This window comes from Dendrobium catenatum, unplaced genomic scaffold, assembly GCF_001605985.2.
Source record: "Dendrobium catenatum unplaced genomic scaffold, ASM160598v2 fragScaff_scaffold_1573, whole genome shotgun sequence".
Classification (NCBI taxonomy): domain Eukaryota; kingdom Viridiplantae; phylum Streptophyta; class Magnoliopsida; order Asparagales; family Orchidaceae; genus Dendrobium; species Dendrobium catenatum.
This window is the reverse complement of record NW_021320035.1, coordinates 376,636-399,917: the sequence shown is the minus strand read 5'-3', so window position 1 is coordinate 399,917 and position 23,282 is coordinate 376,636. Positions and strand designations below refer to the sequence as shown.

At 35.1% G+C, this 23,282-nt stretch overlaps 1 long non-coding RNA gene across 1 annotated transcript; it reads left to right on the top strand.

The window, feature by feature from the left end:
• Positions 1–22,036: 22,036 nt before the first annotated feature.
• On the top strand, positions 22,037–23,083 carry LOC114581167. The gene is made up of 3 exons (XR_003703025.1): positions 22,037–22,185; positions 22,469–22,557; positions 22,928–23,083. It is a non-coding gene; the product is annotated as an uncharacterized LOC114581167 (long non-coding RNA).
• The last annotated feature ends 199 nt before the right edge of the window (positions 23,084–23,282 follow it).

Below are 23,282 nucleotides of genomic sequence, written 5' to 3'. Positions count from 1 at the left end.
GAAGCGTACCTGAATCCATTTTAATGCATAAGTAAGGTTTTCGGTTTTCCAAGTTTAGAGCGGCGTTCTCCAAGAGAGTGAGATATCCTTTCTTTTCACTCAAGATGTGAAATGAGGAAAATTAGAACTTAACCGCTTAAACTAAGGATTGCGACCTTTTTATACTTTAAGTGTAAATATTTTATTTCAGCCCATCATTAAAATAAAATAAATATCCGGCTTTTACACAAATTAATTTCATACAAATTTAATTGAGATGTTACATAAGTCAAATAATAAATTAATTCATAAATAGATCATGAATTTAATTGGCTTAATTTTAGATAGCTTATAATGTATAATTATAAATATATTGGCCTAGGTATAGAAATTTCCCAACAAGGGCTTCCTAACATAACTATTTCTATTAAATTTAAATTAGTGTTATACTTAAAAAATATTTAATAATTATTTATATCATAATCTTATAAATGGATCAATTAGAGTTTAAAATGCCATCTTTTTTTTTAATATTTATTGATACAGTAATTAATCAAAGGATTATGTGTTATTAATTTTTTTAACATTATGATTTTCCTAAAAAGGGTGAAGAGCTCATCAACTATTTCCCTTTTTTTGGTAGGCCAAATTTTGTAAAATGTATATCTAACTAATTGAATTTTATATTTTAATACTCTCAAATTAAATTAAAATATTATAAAAATAATAAGATCTATAACTTTCCAGCCTAATTCCGTGTTTAATTAATATAAAAAATTTTGAATTAAAATATTATGAATAAAATTTGATAATATGTTTTAAAAAAGGTATTAAGATGAGTAATTAATTAACTCATTATGATTATAAACTAATCAAATAGCAATATATATATACACGTGTGTTAATTCCAGACGCAACTCAAAAAATAAAGATTAGAGCATCTCCAATCGAAAATCTCATTTTTCACGCCAGAAATCTGTCAAACTACAAAATGCCGTGATTCTATCTCCAATCGAACTCCAGTTTTCCCCATTTTGCAGGTAACAGTCGTCTCTTCATTCCCGCAGCAAGTTCGGTAGAGAGGTAAAAATGGCGGAGATGAACAATGCAACGCCAATATTGGCGGGCAACTGACCCGCAGCCAAATAGCAAAAGTTTTACCGTTCAGCTGGAGCTGGCGAGGGACGTCATTCAAGCGTTTGGAGTTCGGTTGGAGATGCCCTTAGGGTCAACATGAAAAATATTAGAGCAACTGAAAAGCTAAACGGATTGGATTCGGATGAATTCATTTATTTCTGATTCAAATCTGATTCGACTCGAATCCCACATGTAAAGGACACCCCTAGCAATATAGTATCACAATTTATTTTCCATTAATGTATGCATGCTTTACTTGGATATATACATCACACATCTGCTTTCTGACGTGTGCAGTATTCAATACCGGAGCAGGCATATTGTCCTTTAAATTTCGAAGTATGGGAGATTCCATTACTATAGGCCTTTATCAACATTATGAATGATATAAATGCATATTGTCCTTCAAAATTTTAACAATTGGGGGTTGATGTAGGCCTTAATCATTTTATTACTTATTAAATTAATCTTCTCAAAATTATATATTCTTCACATTTATGTTATATAAATTTAATTAATATTCAAATTTTTATGTGAAAAATTCGAAAAGAGAAAGGATCACGAGGTCTGGTCTACTTGTAAAATCCACAATATAGCAAGTGATATTATGATCATCCTTTCTTCACTATTGAAGAAGAGTGAGAGTATAAAGATCAAGCATCCATAGAGGGATAGTCTATAACCAACTACTAGGCTACATACGGACAAGCTATACCCAACAACATAGCTTAATTTTTCCAATGAGGATTATAGAAATAGATGTTCATAATAGAAAAAAATATATATCTAACAGCAGGATTAGGTCTTATCAGTATTTTAGAGATGGTGGTGATTTTTAATGCCAGTCTTCGATGGCCATGATGGTTGTCGATGGTGATAGCTGGCGGTGATCGTCAACAACGATAGCTGAAAAATGTAAGATAGTTCTCTCTATAGTTGTTTTTCTCCTCCTTCCACCACATGACATATGAGGAATAATAGCCTATTTATAGGTTTTTGAAAATGACATACTCAGTAAATATAGAAAAAATCTAGGTCAAATTTGGAGTGCTCCATCAAACAATCAAAATTTATTCCTTCGAACATATATAGAGTTTAATTATGTTAGAATTAAGTGATATTGGGCTCGTTGGATTCTTCTTGTCGAGCCGCTTGATTCGACTATAAGTATGCAATACTTGAAGATTATTTGATAATCCAGTTAATAATTTGAAGCTTCCAAATATACTTCGGTCCCTTGATTTGAACTCATATTGGATTAATTTGGGTGTCATTGAGTTCGCCTTGTCAAGACATTTAGTTTGATTATAAGTTCACTAAGATTGTAATTCGGATGGTCCCAAATTTAATTTTCATATTTATAGAGCATGTCATTTTCAAAAACCTATAAATAGACTCTAATTATTCACATGAGAGGGGGAGAAAATAGGAGAAAGAGCTCTTCAAAAGAGACTCTTTTGTATTTTCTAGCCATCGACCTTGAAAATCACCACCATCTATCGTTACCAACAAACATCATCGCTATTGAAGATTGACATTAGAAATCACCACAATCTCCTGAATACTAATAAGATTTGACCCTACTATTGGGTATTTTTGCTCTCATGTGAACATCTATTTCTATAATCCCTATTAGAAAAATTAAGCTGTATTGCTATGTATAGGTTGTCCTTTTGTAACCCTCTTGTCAGGCATAAACTGCCCTATGGACATTTGATATTTATACTCTCCCTTTCTTCAACAGTGAAAAAAAGTAGATTTTTGTATCACTTGCTATACGGTAAATTTTACAGTTGGGTCAAGCCCCGTGATTTTTTTTCTTTTTAAGAATTTTCACGTAAAAATTTTTCTGATCTTACTACTTTCATCTGCGTGTTGAATCTTTGCACAATAGGAATATGTAAAATATACACTCTATCAACTCAAAATGTTTAATTGCTATTATCAAATTTAGGATAAAGGCTTGATGTTGTTGTTGCTATCAAAATATAAAATTTTTAGGTGGACTACTCATTCAAAGGACAACACAAATGAAATTGATTTAAACCATTTTATATTTCAAATTTAATTCAAATTTAGTTTGAATTTTTATTCGAATGACGTTTGATATATATTAAATATTTTTTCGAATAAAATTCATTTGTGTTGGATAATATTGGTATTGTTATGGCTATAAACTTATCTTAAATTAAATTACACTATCTTTTTTCTCTAATTTAAATAAAATTTACACTGATATTGATTTATAGTTCTTTGCTTATTTTTTTCCCCAATAATAAAAATAATAAATATTTTGTACTTCCAATAGCCATTCAACAAATCTCCACCTCTCCCTATACTTTCCTATACCCTTTCTAATTTTATTCAGATATAAATATATAATCTTTTTGATTTATTTGAATATATTATATATTTATTTCCCTTTCATTTAAAAAATAGCTCCGTAGAGCCCGCGGATAAAACGAACAGAGGAATATATCGAAGTTTCTCAACAGATTGGCAGAATAAGAATACGTCAATCATTACCCATTCCCATTGCTGCTTCCATGATTATTATCGCCGCCCATTTATTTAAAATTTACATACATACCACTTTATAATATTTTATTTACATATATAATATCTAAAACTTTAATATTACATACATACCATCCTATATTATTTTAATATCAAATATGTCATTCATATTTCCTTCCTACCACTCATATATTTCATTTCTGCCACTCATATTTGATATAAAAATGAACTATGGGTGATATGTATGTAATATTAAAACTTCAGGTGTTAAATATGTAAATAGAATAATATAGAGTGGTATGTATATAAATCTCCCAAAATAATAATAATAAACGATTCGTTGTAGATTCTTATGGAGCAGAGCAAGTCAAAATCCGGTAGGTTAATTTTGTTTTATTATATATATATATTTAAATTATGTGTTGATTTGAAGTAGAATGAGGATAAAATATTTTAAATATAAGAATAAAAAATAGTAAATATTTGATTTAGGAAATATTTGATTTTTGAAAATGGAATGCTGATTAAAAGGAAAAAAAAAGGGATTTTGGAAAGGAGTGTTTTATTTAACGAAAAAGAAATATTGTGTAATTTATTTTTCACCACTTTGTTCATATATTTATAAATTGTAAACTTGTCTAATTTAATTTTAATCAATTTTTTTTTTACATCACAAGCTGACTGTGTTGTCAGAGTCTGCCGCATGATATCATCTATTGCTGGCCATTGCTGCAGCCAACAATCTCCTTCACTATGACTGCCACCATCGACCGTCGTTGATCACCATCATCATTTTATTTTACATTACATTTATATTTTCAAACAAAAAATAGTTTTTTTTTTATTTCATTTACATTCATTCAAACAACTTCAAACATTTCAAATACACTATATTTATTTGACATTGCATTCTTTTTTACAATGCATTTCTTTTTTAGTAAAACAAAAGCCCCTTGAACTAAAAAAAAAAATTTAAAAGCTAAAATTTAAAATAATAGAATTCACCGTCTAGTTCAATTTGATTCATTAAAAAATCATTAAATTTAGATGATTTTCAAATTTATGTGAATTCCTTGCCATGTTGCCCATCGCCTCCGCCCTCCAACACCATTTGCACCATCGTTTTAAAAATCACACTGTAAATTGCATATTTTACTCAAAGATAAAGGCTTTGTTTGAGACTGACTTTTTTACTTCTTCTTAAAGTAATATTTTAATACATAAATTTTAATTTTTTATATTAAAAATTTGCTTTAAGAAATAATTAGAAAGCAATGCCAAACATAGCCAAAGCCAACTCTTCACTGTTAGAACTTAATGATTTAAAGATCTCATTTTCATCATGTATTGGTCAAAGAATATATTTGTAAATATTATATTTTTAAATTCCATAGCTTGTTATTTTCAAAAAAGAAAAAAAAAAGAAAAAAAAAATTCTATCGTGATTTGACTAAATGCTCATCGTTTTAATTTACGCGATAACTCCAATGTTATTTGTTTTTATCTATAAAATATAAATCTTTTTATATATTAGAATAAATGTAATTACTTATATTTAATTAGAGTTGGAGGCTACTGCAGATTGTGGTGTCTTCTGGAGGAGCAAAGCCATGCAGCTAAGCACAACCCAACAATAAAGGTTTATTCATAATTTATATATATATATATAAATATATTATGAGAATATTTTTATCAAAATTTAAGCAGGGTGATATTTAAATCCTTAAAATTACTTTTAGATGAGTGTGATATAATGGAACTTTTATTAGGTCCGGTGTAAGGACGTAGAGGAACGTCTGGTCGAAGGCAAAATCTTACAAAAAAACTCGGTATTTGTTTCGGTATTGTTAGGTAATTATTTGATAATAACGAGGAATACCGCTCTGTGAATACCAATACCGAGTTATACCGAGCTATACCGAGCTATACCGAGTTGTATCGAGTTTTTTTTAGGAAAAACTCTGTACAACTTTTGTATAACTCGGTATTGCTCGTATAGCTCGGTATAACTCGGTATTGAGTCTTCACGTGATGGTATTCCTCGTTATTGTTTAGTATTGCTCGATATTTCTCGTTTTTTGGCGCGATTTGGCCTAACGACCGGACGTTCCTCTACGTCCGGTTCGGAGGACGTAATAATTGTTCGATATATTGAAGTCCACTAATGTGATGAAATGTCGTGAAAATTGTCCTTTCTTGCAATTAGAGTGGGATTAATTTGTTATATATTTGTTTTATGAACAGTTGAAGAATGACTTTTATTAAGTGAAAAGTATTGAGTAACGGGCATTTGAAATGGGTTTAATAGATGTTGATGATATAATTGGCCATTTTTTGTTATTGAAGAGTAGATCAACAAAAGAGAAAGTGAGCATCAAACTTATTAGAAGAATGTTAGAGAGTTTGATGTTGGTGTGGACAATGGCCTTCATAATAATTGGTAATAATAATATTGATTTTTTGTCAATGGCAATTGTTAGTATAGAGTTTTGGGGTGCGAAAGAGTCGAGTCGAGCTTGAGTCAGGCCTAACTCGAGCTCGAACTTGGGTTGAGCATAAAAGGCCGAGCTTGAGCACTGAACTTGATGGCTGAACCTCAGCTTGGAGACAAATAAAAACTCGTGAGCCTTATACGACTATGTCGGTGTCCGCCTTTTTTGCGGCCGCGCTTGTAATGAACATTGCCTCTGTGGTTCGCCACGTGAAAACGTTTTATGTAGTTGCCAGCAGTCATCTTTCGCTTTTAAGCTTTGCCCCCTTCGCTCGGTGTTCGCCCTGACCTTCCGAGCTTCACCCTTGGTTCATCCATAGTTCACCAACGCTTATTACTAATTGATCCACTTGAGAGTAATTCGAGCAGAGCATTATCCGAGCTCAAATTCTACTCGCAGCCTTTGAAGCTTGATAAAGCTCAGTTACGTGCTTGTTAAACTGAATCGAAGCTCGGACAGCTCGGCCACCAACTTGCAATCTAGTGAATGTATGTTAACAACAAATGCATTGACCATGTTTAGGGATGGCAAAGCTTCAATACAATATGGGTGTGGGTATCATTTTTAGCAAAATAGGCTTCAAACATATCTCGATAGTTAAGCATCAGTCAAATGGCGGTGATGGAGGCATTGACTTGATGCTTACGGTGGTGTGCCGGTTATCTAGTGTGATAGTAAGTAGGATCAGGCTTTGTTTGTCCAAGTCTTTTTGAGAATATTATCCACTTATTGTGGTGGCGATGACAGATCGTCATATTCTAGTTTGTGTAAACGTTGGGACATTGGACCTTGTTGAGCTCATATGATGTTTAAACAACGACACTGCTATGCCCAATTATATTGTTGGCTCTCTGTCTGGAAGACAATTATGTATCGAATGTTGGTGTAATCGACTACAATCACCTACCTTGTTGGGCATCTAGTCATAACAAGCCTTATGAATTGGTAATGTACCAAACATTGGCATGATTGATCTCACGACAGACATCCATTTTTTAGGGGCATTAGAGTGATGATAGGTGTAGGCATTTATTCGTGAAATGAATGTAAGGAGATATACCATGAGCTTTGCGATTCTACTCTCATTCTAAACTCTTCAGGGCATTCTAATAATTTCAATTAAATAATATAATATAATATAAGTTCATGCAAAAAGATCAGATTTATTGAACATATGAAATCTCAAAGCAACATTAAATTGAAAATTTCATATTACATTTAGGTCATTCGAGTTCAATTTGTCAAACTATAAACACTTGATGAGCAACCTAACATGCAACGCAAAAGTGTTCTAATTTGGAGTCCTAAATGAACTCAAACAAACAATTAGAGTAGTAATATGTTTAAAGCTTAATGTATTTAATTGAAAGATAATAATAATATCCAAATATTAATAACATGCTACAATCTAAATGGAGTTTTGAGTCATTAAGTCACAATATTTAAATATTTAGAAAAACACTGATCTATGATCAAGAGAATCAGTATGATGTTGTTAATCCAATGAGTACTTAGTAAAATGTCAAGCTATAATATCTGAAAATAGCTATCATAGGAAAACTGAGAAATAGATCCTCTATTTTTCAAAATTGTGAGGTCTTCAACCTTGCCCTGCAATCAAGAGTGTTTAGAAGATTTTAAGAATCTATAGAGCATTGTTTGATTAAATTGCATGCCAGAACAACCTTCACTGCCAGAATCTCCATCTATTTGAGACGCACCATAAGCTCGAATATTATTTAATGACAACCGCACAGTTGAATTATCAATCACTTGAGCATAATTTATGGAAATTTATCTCTCAACCGTCATCATATTCTAACAACAATAACTTAGCTAAATCTTCGCCAACCACCCATTATTCGACTGTGATATCCTAACCACTATCATGCTAACTAATGCTCTTGTCACTTCAAATTGCCAACACAACTGACGCACATCATAGTCTATATGGAATATGCACACTCTCAACAAATATGTCAAAAACACAATAACTTTGTAACTCACTATCACTAAACAACATTGGCACACTCCAATTTGGGCCCAAGGCTTGATGCACATCGCCAAATAAAAGTACTATATTCCCAAAACTTAATCACACCTCCATTGCCAATAGATATTATGCACGTCACCCCCATTAGTCAAATGTATGGCAAGTGATGCAAAACATTGACGCATAGCATACTTTCTTTCAACTTTTAATTGCCTAGCAACATTCGGAAGTGCAATTATTTTTAGATGTAAAATCCTAAAAGACATACTGAAGTTTTTTTTGCGCGGCTAATCATTCGCCAATAAGTAAATGTTGACCTCTTGCCATCACTAGTAAAAGGCGTTGAGGTAAGACATGCCAACATTAAAATCAAAGTCTTGACTATAAAACTAAGTTATGTACTTTTCCTTAGACTATGTATCAACTGCCTCAAGGAAGAACAAAAAAAACATATCATGAAAAAAGATATCTTGAAGACAAGTTCACTACCTCAAGGCTCTTCCAAGACATGAATTTCAATTAATCTCATATTCATGTTTATTGATTATTGTATCAATTCTTTTTCCTTATTATGGGGAATATATCATTTATTAACACATATGACACACGAGTATAAAAGCATTTTAATTGTATTAAGTCCTATAAGTTATCCTCCTTAAAGGTTTTAACGTAAAATAATTTATCTTTTTATATTGCCTATGACTTATATTATATACTCGTATTTTTTGTTGAGCTTATAAATTTTCTCAGACATGCAATAATCACTCTTGATTATTCAAATCAAAAAATTATAATTGACCTGTGCACAAATTCTTGAATGCAAATAAAAGTTGAAAACTTTCAAAAATAAATTACGGGTCATCTCGAAATCTGATTTCAGCCAAACTTACATTCAAAACTGAATGTCTCGAAATACGAACCCAGACAAAATCCAAGAGCCCAAATGGTCCAAATCAATGGTTAGAAAGCGTGTTGGAAAGGTTCGAAACCAAATTTGGATTACAAAGGCGGTTTCCAAACATAACATGCTTATAAGTTGAATCAAGCGGCTTGATCGAGAGAGAACAAACGAGCCAAAGATCACCATCACAAAAAAATTCCCGCTCCAACTAAAGATATACAATGGTTCATAACAAAAACACGGTCCATGATTAAGGGATTCCAACATCGGCCGTCCATCAACCCACTCCCATTTGCCCTTGATCTCTCTCCTATTTACAACCATAGCCACTCCAAAAATCTATAAATAGAGCACCCTTTTCTCTTGAAAGGGAACCAGCCAAAGGAAAATAATTTAAGAGAGCAGATTGGAGATCACTATTGCCTCCTTTGCTCCCTCCTCTACCACCGCCGGAGTCCGTCAGAGACCACCACTGACATCGGTTGCTATCCTCACCGGACCAACCTTGAGCCCTGAAACTTCATCAGAACCACACACCTGAGGTCAGACTCAAACACCGACCCCACACGAGACGCCGACCTATCTGCCAGAATCCACCAACCTGAGGCCCACAACTTTTGTGGACCATCACCATGAACCCTAAACTTCTGCCGAACAACCACCCAGAGACCCAGTATCTTCCTGCCTGAATCCACCACCTGTGGAACCCGACTTTCTGCCGGACCACCACACTAGATGGCTAGAGTTCTTATATTCAAGGTATTGCCCTGACTACACGGTCTTTTGACCCCGATCTCCGGCCAACTGACAATTTTTGGACCCTTTGTCTCATGCCGACTATTCTTCGGACCGCTCCATCGCCTACTAATGTCCTTCCAACCTACATCGCTCAGAACAACACTAATTAAGACCCACCGATCTCCTACCGAAACTACAGTCTTCAGACCCCTGTCTTCTGTCGATTATGGTCCTTTCGACCTTGTTCCTACTACGGTCCTTCAAACTTTATCGCCAGACAATGGTTTTTCTGACCTCTGTCCCTTCTAACTACGGTCTTTCTGACTTCTTATTCTATCAACTATGGCCCTGCCTACCAAAACAATATATCTATCGTTTGAATTATGTACTCCACACATATAAGCACTCTATATGATGTATCATTTATGAACATCAAGCTAAGGCCTTCTCCCAAGGAGGAGCCTTATTTTGTAATTGACTCGCAAATACTAGTTGATTCATTAAATTGGGCCAGGCCCCCTGATTTTTCCCCCTTTTAGGGTTTCATGTAAAAACTTGGTGTCTTTATGAAGCTACCCCCCTCTTATTTGCTTGTTGTGCTGGATCTTCGTACAATGCAAGAAATTAAATATATATTTCTCTACGCTCTGGCGAGAATATTCCAGGATGCAACTACTACTATATCAAATAGATCAATGTTAATTATCTACTTGATCATTGAACATTTTCTTAATCAGTTAAAGCTATAAATATGTGTTGTGTTCTTCAAAATTCATAGTGATAGAGAGAGATATAACTTATCTTAAATTTGCATGAAGAAACCTAACACACACACTATATATAGAGAAGTAGAAGTGTAGCGTTCATAAAAGACACCAAAATTTTTAATGAAAAATCCTAAAAAGATAATAAACCAATAAAGCATGACCCAATTTGAAATGAATCCAACTAGTATTTTAGTTGGAGTACAAATTAATCCTTTGATTGTGGGAAAGGCTTTATGTAGCAAATATACATATATAGAGTTCGTTACATGATAAGTTTGTTCTTAAAAAAGAGTTTTGACGTATTTGTTGGTCAGTACAACTATATTTAGGTGACTGAGTTCGAAAAATCATAGTTTGGTGGACGGAGTGGCGAGAGTGGATTTTGTATCAGCAGGAGATGGTGGTAGGAGATATAATCTTGTTGGTAGGCGATGGTGGTCGAAAGGTTCAAATGCGGCGCAACGATAATTAGAATGGACAATAGCCGGTGAGCGATGGTTTTGAAAAGATCATAATCAGAGGGCGACGATGGTCAGAGTGGATCGTAGTCGGGTGGGCCGACGATGGTCAGAGTGGACTGTAGTCAGCGATAGTTCGGCGAAAGGACTGTATTGACGGCCGATAGAGTCGCGAGGACTATAGTCATGGAGGGGCTTAGTGACAAAAGAGTTCTCAAGTTTTTTTTTCTATTTCCTTTTCTTCCTTTTTGTAAAGTAGGGGTCAAGTTATAATTTTTTTTAGAGCAACAAGGCTATTAAATAGTGAGAAATCAAGGGTATGTTTGGGAGTGTTTCAGATGGACGGCCGAATGATTGATTTCGTTAATCATTGATTATTATTCACGCATTTGAGTGGCTTAATGAGTCAGTTCTAATCGTTAATGCTGCTCATTTGACTATAAGCATGTTACATTTGAAAATCATTTGTTCGTTCTACTTACGCTTTAAAGCTTCTAATGGCATTTCTAAACCCTTGATGGACCGCATTTGAGCTCAACATTGGATCGAATTTGGTGTCTGTGGCTGTGTCTTTCAAGCATGTTTAGTTTCAAAATATAAGTTTGTCTAAAATCAGAGATTTGGAGGTTCTAAATTTAATTTTGGAATTTTTTAATTTGACTTTGCTTTTAGATTGTGCCATATCAAGATAATTTTTAATGATGATTGAGCAATTTTAAGCTCCCTAAGTTACTAATTCTAAGTATATATATAAAGATGTAAGATTTCGAGATCCTTTGATCTCTCCATTGATGTTGTGAGCTTCTCAACTATACCTTTAGTGCTTAGTTTAAAAGCTTCGTTTGGAACAATTTTCTTAATGTTTTATAACATCAATGGAGATCTTTTATGCTTTATTTGGGACATCTTCTTACTGATATCTAAAGCAGCTTTCTATTAATTTTTGTACTGAAAAGCTGATTTAAGAAACAGTGAGAAAATCGTCTCAAACAAAACCTATATGTATTTGAGTTTTGGGCAAACACTTTTGGTATCATTCAATTAATCTCATTGAAATATTTGTTAGAATATAAATTAGTTAAAAATAAAGTTTGGATGAGCCTAAGTTAATTTTAATTTTTTTATTTAAATAATAAAATTTAAAATAATATCAAAATTTTTTATCAAATAACATTGTCTGATAAATAAGGTTCTATAATATAAGAGTTCTTAGTTCTTACAAAATTTTACTTTTCTCCTTCCCATTTTGCGCCAAATAGGTCAACCCAATCTACACCCGCCAGTTTGGTATTTTGATTAGAGATTTTCCAAATTTTGTTGGTAAGCCACCGACCGTATTGTTTGACGCCAATGTAGTCTTACAAAATGCACAATAACAGAAAAACAAACCGACACGCATCTGAATAAAAAAAATAAAAATAAAATAAAAAAATGCTGGCTTTTATTTAAGAAAATTGCATTTTATGATGGGAGAAATTATTCTGTGCCGACACCGGGCCGTTCGGAGACGAATCAGAACTCTCCACATCACTTAATACAAAGCGAGTACAGAGTTGCGGTGCATAACAAAGGGGTGATGTGGCGCACACTGATTCGTCTCCAGACAATGTCCGTATCAGCATAGAATAATTTCGCCTTTGATGAAGATTTAAGAAGGAAAATTTGTATATAAAAAAATTGATCAAATTTTAATTATAATAAAATTTAAAACTATTGAATTAATTTGAGATAAGCATTAATAAAGTTTAAATAAAATAAATTAATAATTTTAAAAATAATCCTTATAAAATATTTTTGATGAAGAGATATTGTCGGTTATTTAATAAATGCTTGACCTTCAATTGGTGGCTGCGGAGTAATCAATTCCTGAACCCTTTTCAAATTTTAATTATAATAAAATTTAAAACTATTGAATTAATTTGAGATAAGCATTAATAAAGTTTAAATAAAATAAATTAATAATTTTAAAAATAATCCTTATAAAATATTTTTGATGAAGAGATATTGTCGGTTATTTAATAAATGCTTGACCTTCAATTGGTGGCTGCGGAGTAATCAATTCCTGAACCCTTTGAACAAACTATTTTGTGGCTGATGTTGGTTGGCCTGGCGGCGAGAAATTATTTTATGTGGAGATTGAACGGGAAGAATCGTCCGGATATATTAGTGTACACACTGTGTGTCTAAATAATTCTTCTTGTCTATTCGGTTCTTCCTGTTTAGACTCAGCACAGAATAATTTCTCTCTGGCGGACCTCGGGCCCCACTAATGGGAACAGCTGGCTTAGTTCGTTTGGTTGTTACAAGTATGTGGATTTGACCTAATCCAATTTGACTTAGATGCGGGTCAGTCGACAAATTATTTAAGTGGGCCAGGTCCACTAATTTCTAAGGGATAGATATAAAAAATACAAGTCACGTCTTTTAGAATTTTGATGAAGTCAACACGAGAGGCCGACTTATCCTTGTCATTTTGTTATTTGGCAAATTGTGAATTTGATTTAAAATTGAGATTGCGAAAAAAAAGAGAGGCTTCCATATATTACTTATTCAAATAAAATTCTAGTTTTTCAACTCAATTATTGATATGTCAGTAAAAAATTATCTTGATCGGGCACGAATTAAGAAGTAAAATTGAGTTGTAAGTTTTCAAAATTAAATCTGGGGCAATTCAAACTCTGATTTCAACAAATTTATAGTCAAACTGAACGGCTTTAAAAGATGAACTCAATGACACCAAAATCAACCTAATCTGAGCCCAAATCAAGGGTGCAAAACATATTTGAAAGGTTAAAAGCATAACTTGGGTTACGAAACGAATTCTAAACGTGACATGCTTATAGTCAAATCGAGCGACTCGACGAGATGAATCCAACGAGCCCAAGATCGCCAAATTTTTATATAATCAAATCATCTAAATGCCCAGTAAATGATTCATGATCAAGGGGATCAATATCAGCCGTCCATTCAAATCACTCTCATTTTTACCTTGATGTTTCTCATATTTATAAGTCATGTCACTCTAAAAAATTATAAATAGCCCCTCCTACTTCACATTATGAGGAGGAGAAGAAAAGAAGGAAGAGAATGGAAGAAGTTGAAAGCTAACTTGTTGCCGACCAATATCGCCAGTCGCCAGACTTCTTCCCGACCAACTCCAGACTTTCATCTGTTCGTCGACCACCGTCAGAGTTCTTTCTGATGACTGCTAGACTTCCGCATGTTCTTCAACCACCACCAGACTTTTGCCTGTTCGTCGACCACTACTGAAGTTCCGTACTTTCTTCGACCTCCGTCAGACTTTCTTCTCAACCACTGCTAGACTTTCGGTCGTTCGTCAACAACCACCGGAGTTCTTATCGACCACTACCGGACATCCGCCCGTTCCCCGATCATCGCCAAGACTTCCACCCATTCATCGCTAGACTTTTGCCTGATTTTTCAATCTATTGTAATTCCACCGTCTCCAAGTAAAGTAGCGAACCACGCTTTATAATTCATTTAAACTTAGCGGAATTTTCTCATTTGGGTCAGGTCCCATGATTTTTCACTTTCCACATAAAAAAGCTTATGGTGTTTTTCTCTATCTAAAATATCTGTTGGTGTACTGGATATACGCACATTACTATAACGATTTATTCTTCTACTCTACCTCCACATATATTCTTCTATTCTAGCCCGCAACAATTTTAAGTTTAATTTATAATTTTAAACATATATAGTCATTATTTTTGTAATGTGTAATCATAATTTAATTTAAGATCTATTGTATTAATTTAATTTTCATGATTCACGAGTGAATTTAGGTTACGCTTATTAATTGTCTATTGCATAATTTTCTGATTTCTTAAAGTCCAATTATGCTAATGAAATTATGAGAAATCATCATTAGGTCTCGGCATTTTCGGAGAACCCAAAATCATTTGAAGTTAGGGCTTCTCCTCCTTCACTATAACAATAGGGGCAGGTTCCTATATTTTATATCTTGCCTTATAAGCTTCTTTGCATATTTTTAATTACTAGTATAAATATAAGTACACATGGTCCAAAGTACTTGATAACAAATTTAAGGTGATTATGACTCACTTTTCTTATTCACCTTGTCCAAGTAGCCTTCACTAAAAATTGAAACTTCTAATAAAAATATTCTTATAATATATCAATACAACAACAATAGGTAAGATAAGTTTGCTAGTATAAATAAAATTAGTATTTCAACGCAAAATTTAAACTAAAGAAATTACACAAGAACTAATCGCATTAAAAGTGGAGGATTTTGCCATTGCTTTTCTTCAAGTTCGTCAATTTTCTCATGAAGTACCTAATACAAGAACGGACAAAAATAAAATTGATATGTCATAAAAAAATTATTGTGATCGGGCACGAATCTCGATGCAAAATCAAGTTGGAAACTTCCAAAATTAAAATTGGGACCAGCAAATACGAACCCAATGACACCAAATTCGACTTAATCCGAGCCCAAATGAGTCCAAATCAAGGACCCGAGTCACGGTTGGAAGGTTCGAACCACAATTTGGATTACCAATCAGTTTTTAAACATTAAGTGCTTATAGTCGAATCGAGAGGCTCGACGAGACGAATCCAACGAGCCCAAGATCGCTGAATTCCAACATTACTAAGACCTTCAAATGTCTAAGGAACGGTCTACGATCAAGGGATTCAATATTAGTCGTCCATCCAACCACTCCTCATTTACCCTTGATCTCTCACCTATTTACGGGCCATGTCACTACAAAAATTTATAAATATACCCATCCTTTCTCTTGAAAGGGGGGCTTCATGCAAGAGAGCAAGAGAGAGATCAGAGATCACTCTTGCCTCCTAGCTCCTTTTCGACCACTGTCGGAGTTTCGCTGGACCACCGTTTGACGTCGTCGCTCCGCCGGACCACTACTTGAGGCCCTCACTTTCATCGGACCACCACTTGAGGCCCTCAGCTCCACCAGACCACCACTTAAGGCCCTCACCTCCGCCGGACCACCACATGAGGCCATGAGTTCCATCGGACCACCACCTGAGACCCTAACTCTTGTCGGACCACCACCTGACACCCGAACTTTTGTCATATCACCACTTGAGGTCGTGAGCTCCACTGGACCACCACTTGAGGCCTTGAGCTATGCCAGACCACCACTTAAGGCCTTCACCTCTACCGGACCATCGTATGACGTCGTTGCTCCTCCGGACCACCACTGTAGGCCATGAGCTCCACGGGACCACCACTTGAGGCCCTGGTTTATGCCTGACCACCACCTGAGGCCTGAAATTCTGTAGGAACACCACCTTATGCTTGGAGTTCTACCAAAGTATTACCCTTCTACTATGAGCTTTTGGACCCCTGTCTGTTGTCGACTACGGTCTTTTCGACATTCGTCGCCTACTATGGTCCTTCCGACCTCCATCACTTGACAACGATGTTTCTGACCCCGGTCTCTTGTCAACTACAGTCTTTCGGACCTCTGTCTCCTGTCGACTACGGTCCTTTTGACCTCCTTCACCCACTATGGTTCTTCCGACCTCCATCACCAGACAACAGTCTTTTTGACCTCGGTCTCCTGCCAACTACGATTTTTTGGAGTGACCCCTGTCTTCTACCGAGTACGGTCCTTCCGACCTTCATCACATATTATGGTCCTTTCGACCTCCATCATCAGTCAATGTTATTTCCGACTTCTATCCTATCGACTATGGTCGTGCCGACAAAACAAACATGTCTATATTGTAACTCCAACCATCTAATGCGCTCCATATGATGTATATTTGTACCATCAAGCCAAGACCTTCTGCCAAGGAAGTGTCTCAATTATAATCGATTGCAAATACTAGTGGATTCATTCAAACTGGGTCAGACCCCATGATTTTTCCCCCTTTTTTAGAAGTTTACACGTAAAAATTCTAGTGTCTCTTATGAATGCTACACTCTCTCTCTTATCTACTCGTGTGCTGGATCTTTGTATAATGCTAAGACGTTAAACTATATATTTCTCTACTGCCGCAAATATTCTAGGACGCAACAAAAATTAATACAAAAATTATTAAATTATCAAATTATGAGGAGATATAAATGAGAAATGAGATGTGTTTGCAAAGTGTAATGTAAAAAACTTTGTTTAAGAAGAAATTCCATTTTAGAAATTAAGAAAGCTTATAGCAAATAAACAATAGACTCAATATTAAATTCCAAATATAAAATTAGCAAGTTTAAAGAAGTTCGAGCAGAATTTCTTGTTAAAGAGGACAAAAGAACAACAAAAATATGAAAAACATTAACATATAATAGATGAGCAAGGAATTAATGAAAGAATCACACCAAATCGAGTTGCCTAATATCTATTACGTACGATAGCTCGTCGCTCGTAATGATAAAGAGAATGAAAATAAGGAAGTGATATAATGCAGAAATTAACCCTCTTCTTTGGAGTTGCTTGAATTTATGTAAACAAATAGGAGGCATAAGAACAGTTAATTATAAAATAAAGAAAAAATGAAAAAAAAAATAAAGTATTTAATTATATATATATATATGAAAGAAGGATAAAATAAACAAAAAATATACCAAATAACTCTACTTAAATCCCACCACCATTACCAATAACCACTATAATAATAAACAAATTAGAAAGAGTGATAGTAATTAGTAATAAAATAAAATAAAAATATGTTAGAGAATTACAGAATTAGTTGGCCACCGAAGTTTTGAACCTATCCTAATATGTATTGATTGTATCATGAGATCCTAACAGGGTTTTTCCTTAAAATATTCTTCAATTTGAGAAAAGTCTATAAGTAATAAGACCTTTTCTTTTAAACACAATACTATTATCATAGTTAATTTCATCATATATTTTCTTTTAAATATGCCAAAACCAATAAATTAAGAAAAGCTTTCCGAAGGAAGTAAGTTTACATTTTCCTTTTATTACTTCATCAGCAAATACGGCAAATTATTAGGTCCAGTCACCTGATACAAAAATATATCCGGATTTTCCTCTATCTACAGTAAAGCGCAGTTACTGTAGCAGCTACGCTTTAACTGTAGACAGAGAGAAATCCAGATGTATCTCTCTGTCAGGTGATCGGACTTAATAATTTGCTCAGCAATACAGAGGTCAACCTCCTCTTGCATAAGTTTGCAAATTACTTGTTTTCCTACAAAAAGATATTACAAAAAATCTTACACAAAAATCAAAGTACAAGTTATCCAACCTATTTTTTTAATTCTAGTCCATCACAATCAAAGTTCTGTAAATATGACAATCAACGCATAGCCTGAGGCAAATATTAAATTTCTAACCAAAATTTATTATGTAAATGCATAGCCTTTACAAGCACTTACAACACTTTAGCTTATTCTTTGTCACATAAAATATCATCGTCTGTGATAATTTTTGTGGACATTTTGATCAATTAAAATAAATTCACACACACATCACATACGTAATACTTAAACTCAAAACCTCTTGGATGTTAGTTGCGCCACTAACTATAATTTAAATGAATATATTAAAAAAAATATCATTTAATTAGTTTAACTTGTATCGATCGAAATCTATCAAACTAATTTTATTTTGAGACTCTTCATACTTTATTCTCATTTACACCCACTAATATATATTCCTTATAGCTATAGCCCCCCTTCTATGAGTCGCAGGAGACAGACAACCCATAGAATTCAAATAGGCAAATGGAGCCAATAGCCATGGGCTAACAAAATTTAGCTCTGCATGTTCTTATCTTCCACACATTTTCTCCTTTGGAAATATAACATGGAAAATTCTGCTTGGGATAATTTTTTAAAAATTTTATATGGAATTTTTTAAATATGAAACCTTATGTGGTTGGGACAATCTCATTTGGCACAAGTTTCATGCTATAAGGTACTTTTGTGACGTCTGTTTAGCTATACGAGAAGGGTTAGAAACATTTGATGCTTTGCTTGGAGAAATATTCGGGTGGATGCTGAATGCTCCCTTTGCCACTCTTTTCCTGAAAGTATTGCCCGCCTCTTCTTTGGGTGTGACTTTTCCTTCAATATTTTAACTCAGATGTTTTCTCGCTTCAATGCCTATAGTTTAAGGCCGAATTTAATTTCAAGTATTGGATAACATTGAAGCTATGGTTGGGTGCTTGCAAGAGGCTAAAAACCTCTATCTTCTTATTATATGCTATTTGGTTTTTCATATTTGGTGTGAACATAATAGCAAGAAATTTAGTGGATCCTTTGGGAATGTTTCCACTGTCATACAGAAAATTAAAAAGGTTGTGAGACTTAGAATTTCCAAATGGAAATTCAGGGATTCTCTTTTTGGATTAATCTAACTTTCATTGCTAATATGATGTATGTTTTTATTCCCTTCATGCATTTTTGCGGGTTTGTTTTGAAGCCTTTTTGGAGGATTACAAGGTAAATTTGGTTTTGTTGGGATGTCCTATCAGATTTTGTGATGCCTTCTATCTCTGGTGAGCTCAGACACATGAACATTTATTGGGCTATTTGGATTGTCTGACACTACATTATCCTACTCCAATTTCCTTTTCTTCTTGTTGTGCCCTTGCCTTAGGTCAAATTCTATGATGCTTATGGTGCCTTTCATTTGTGTCTGGTGAGAATTTTGGTAGCCATGAATGATGATGTTCATCCCTTAAATCCAGACGTCTACCCTTGGACGGTTATTATGGAAACCTGGGGAGTTATCTGCTTGCTACAATTTCGATGCCGATTACACACTATTATGTTAGTCCTAGCTAGGGGTTATCCCTTTTGGTACTGCTCTTACTTGTTTTTCTATCTTAGAAATTTTTATTTGCTATTTGGATTCGCTAAGTTTGATTTTGGTGCTTCATTGGCTAGCATAGCTCTTTTTAATAGATGCACTTGTAATTTTTTTTTGTTCATTTTTGAGAAAATTGCTATGTTCGCGTATTGCTAGGTATTGCTCGATTTTGCTCGGCAATAATGAGAAATACCATTCTGTGAAGAGCAATATCGAGTTTTGCTAAAAACTTGGTATTGCTCGGTATTACTCGGTATTACTAGGTATTGGTCGATTTTGCTTGGCAATAACGAGAAATATCATTATGTGAAGAGTAATACCAAGCAATATCGAGTTTTGCTAAAAACTCCGTATTTAGGGTATTGGTCTTGACATAGCGGTATTTCTCGTTATTGCCAAGCAATACCGAGCACTATCTAGCAATACCGAGCAATACGCGAACATAGCAATTTTGGGTTCCGGTTCGGGTTTGGTCATTGGGCCGCACGGTAAAGAGTGATAATACGTGGCAACATATTATTGACGTCCGAACGTAGAGCTACGTCAGGTCACCTGACCTAATAATTGTTCCCCACACACACAAAACATTGTATTTCTCACTTTTGCTTATGTGCATAAGATATTTATTGGGCCTTTCCAATGAAAGTTTCTGAAGGAACAATTTTGGGTGGCTACTAGGCAAAGGAGTTGCCAAAAAGTCCTCAGCTTAGCCGAAGTTGGTAAAGGCACCAAGTTTGTTTTCTAATGATGACTAAAGAATGAACATGATCATCGAACTTCTAATAAATTTCAATTTCTATTCTTAATTCAAACTTCATATGGGTAAGCTTGTCGTAAGCTTCGTTTGGAATGTCTTTCTTTCTCTTCAATAGAAGCAGTAAGAAAGCTGTCCCAAATGAAGCTTTAATGTTCGTAGGGCAATTTTGGCATTCGCGGTTGCACCGTAATATGCACTTTCTTGACACTTGTAAAGGACGATTCCTATCTGCAATATATATGAAATTACCATCCACATATAACTCACCTTCATATATTAACGTAAATGTAGCTGCTCGGCTTCTTATTATTCAACTGCTATGTTACAGTGGAGTTTTAAAAACCAAAAGGAAAATTAATTATTCAATTACTAAATGCTGAATCAAACAGATTAAATATATATTAGGCTGAATTTAAAAATTTGTCCTTATCAAATAACTTAATTATTAATTAGAATAAGCAATATCTAATTATTTATTTATATGTTATTTTATTAAAACTATGGGAGCGAGTTATGGAGCATAGGTTGCGGCGTGATACTAATGTTTCTCAAAATCAATTTGGATTCATGCCGGGTAGGTCACTATGAAAGCCATACATTTATTAAGAGGTTTGATGGAAAAATATAGAGAAATGAGAATTTGACTTTTAATAGGACACAATGGAGAAAAAGGATTCATGTAGCTGACCCCATGTAGTGGGATAAAGGCTTGATGTTGTTGTTGTTGTTGTTTATTATTAAAATTTTAATTAATTAATTATAGTGAACGAAGCTAGCGAGCCCGTTGCTGCTCGACTCGTTTTGTTCGAATAGGGGTGTCAATTCGGGTCAACGGGTTGGGTTTGGGTTGAACCCGGAACTGACCCGATGCTATTTGACACGACTCGAAACCAACCCGTTTTTGCAAACGGGTCAGAAAATGCAACCTAGACCGACCCGTCGGGTTGCCAGGTTGACACGATCCGACCAGAAAATTGGGAATGCAGAAGTACGAGCCTGGATTGCGTGGTTGGGTCCGCGTGGACCTAAAGGCATCCAACTTGGGTTCGTCACGCGTGCGGAAGCGGGAAGCACCAAAGCGGAGCGGCTAATGGCTAGGCTGGGCCCGAATTGTAGAAGTGGGAAGCGGAGCGGCTGAGCCCAGATTGCGGTCCTGCGGAAGCGGGAGCCTGGATTGCGGCACTGAACTGCTGAGCCTGGATTGCATAACAGCGGAAGCGGAGTGGCTGAGCCTAGATGGCGGAAGCGGGAGCCCAGATTGTCGGGTTAACGGACCTGGACCCGGGTCAAATTCGGGTTGATTTCGGATTTCTGGGTCAACCCAAACCCGGCCCGTTTTTGCAAACAGGTCAAAAATCTAAACCCGAACCCGTCACGTTTGCTAACCGGGTTGACCCGAATTTTTCGGGATCAGCTTTCGGGTTGCGTCAAAAATTGACACCCTTATCAGTTCGAATAGGTTTGCTTTTGCTCTTCTCCATTTCTTCATTGCTGTAGGATTTGGCCTGCTTCTCGTCCGGTAGATTTGAACGTGTCGCTAAAAAGCTTATTCGCCTCCTTCGACAACGACGTTCCCTTCGTTTCGGATTGAAATTCACTACGTTCTTCTTGTTGGATCGGAAGTAGCGACGAGAGCTCGCTCGCTGGGAAGGTAACCATCTTTCAATCTTTCTCCCTTTCGCGGATTTCGGGGCATTTCTTCGGCCAAATCCCGAAATCCGCTGAACTCCGGATTTAATAAATCCGGGATTTACGGAAAAAAGATGAAAACGGCGGGTTTATTTTGAGATTTACGTTATTATCAAATCCTGCTTGGCAGGATTTACCATAAGTCCTGCTCCCATCCCGCATAAATCCTGTATCCAAATAGCCCCTAATCCTCATTGCCTGTGATGCCACCTCCTCACCCTTATCGGCAGCATCTTGTATCGTAGGTGTTGCAGGGCGAGTTCTACGCGTTGATCTCCTTCCTGGAAGAGCCTCAAATCTGTATCCGCAGCAGTTCTTTCTCGCAAGGTTGCAGGTATTTTGTGAAAGCTTTTTACTAATTAATTTCGTGGTGCACCTTTATAGTTAAATCCGAAATTCTTCGCTCGCCTGCATTCACTTTTTGTAGTTAAATTAATTAATAGCTAAAACATAATCCTAAAGCCTGCATTAAATACGTAAATGAGAAATTCTTATAATTTTTATATATATTATTTTAGTAAAAGTTTAATTACTAATTATACTTATAATTATCTAATAAATCAATTAAATATTATATTACTATATAATAATTTATTTAATAGTTATACTATTAAGTATTAATCACCTAATTAAGTATTTATTTAATATTGGCATTGCCTGTTTAGGGTTTGCTTTCAATCTTCTGTTCTTGTGAATTTTTGTAGAGTTGTGAACGGATCCAAGCTTCTTAGCCTCCTCCTCCGACGTTGTTCCTGTCGGATCATAAGTCGCGTGGGGAGCTCGCCATGAAGGTAATGATATTTCTCCTCTGTCGCGTTCTTCTTCGATTGGGATTCTTTTTCCCTCGTGCCACACAAATGCCTTAAATCCACCGAACCGAAGGATTTGGTAAATCTGGGATTTACCACAAGAAGAGGGAATTTACCGTCAACCGTGGCTTTGATTTATCGTGAGATTTGGTTTTGCATTTTTGGCCGTTTGGCTAGATTTAGCTCAAATCCGTCCCAAATCCAACCTAAATCTTGCATTATGTGTTGTTTGGCAACGAGTAAGATTTAG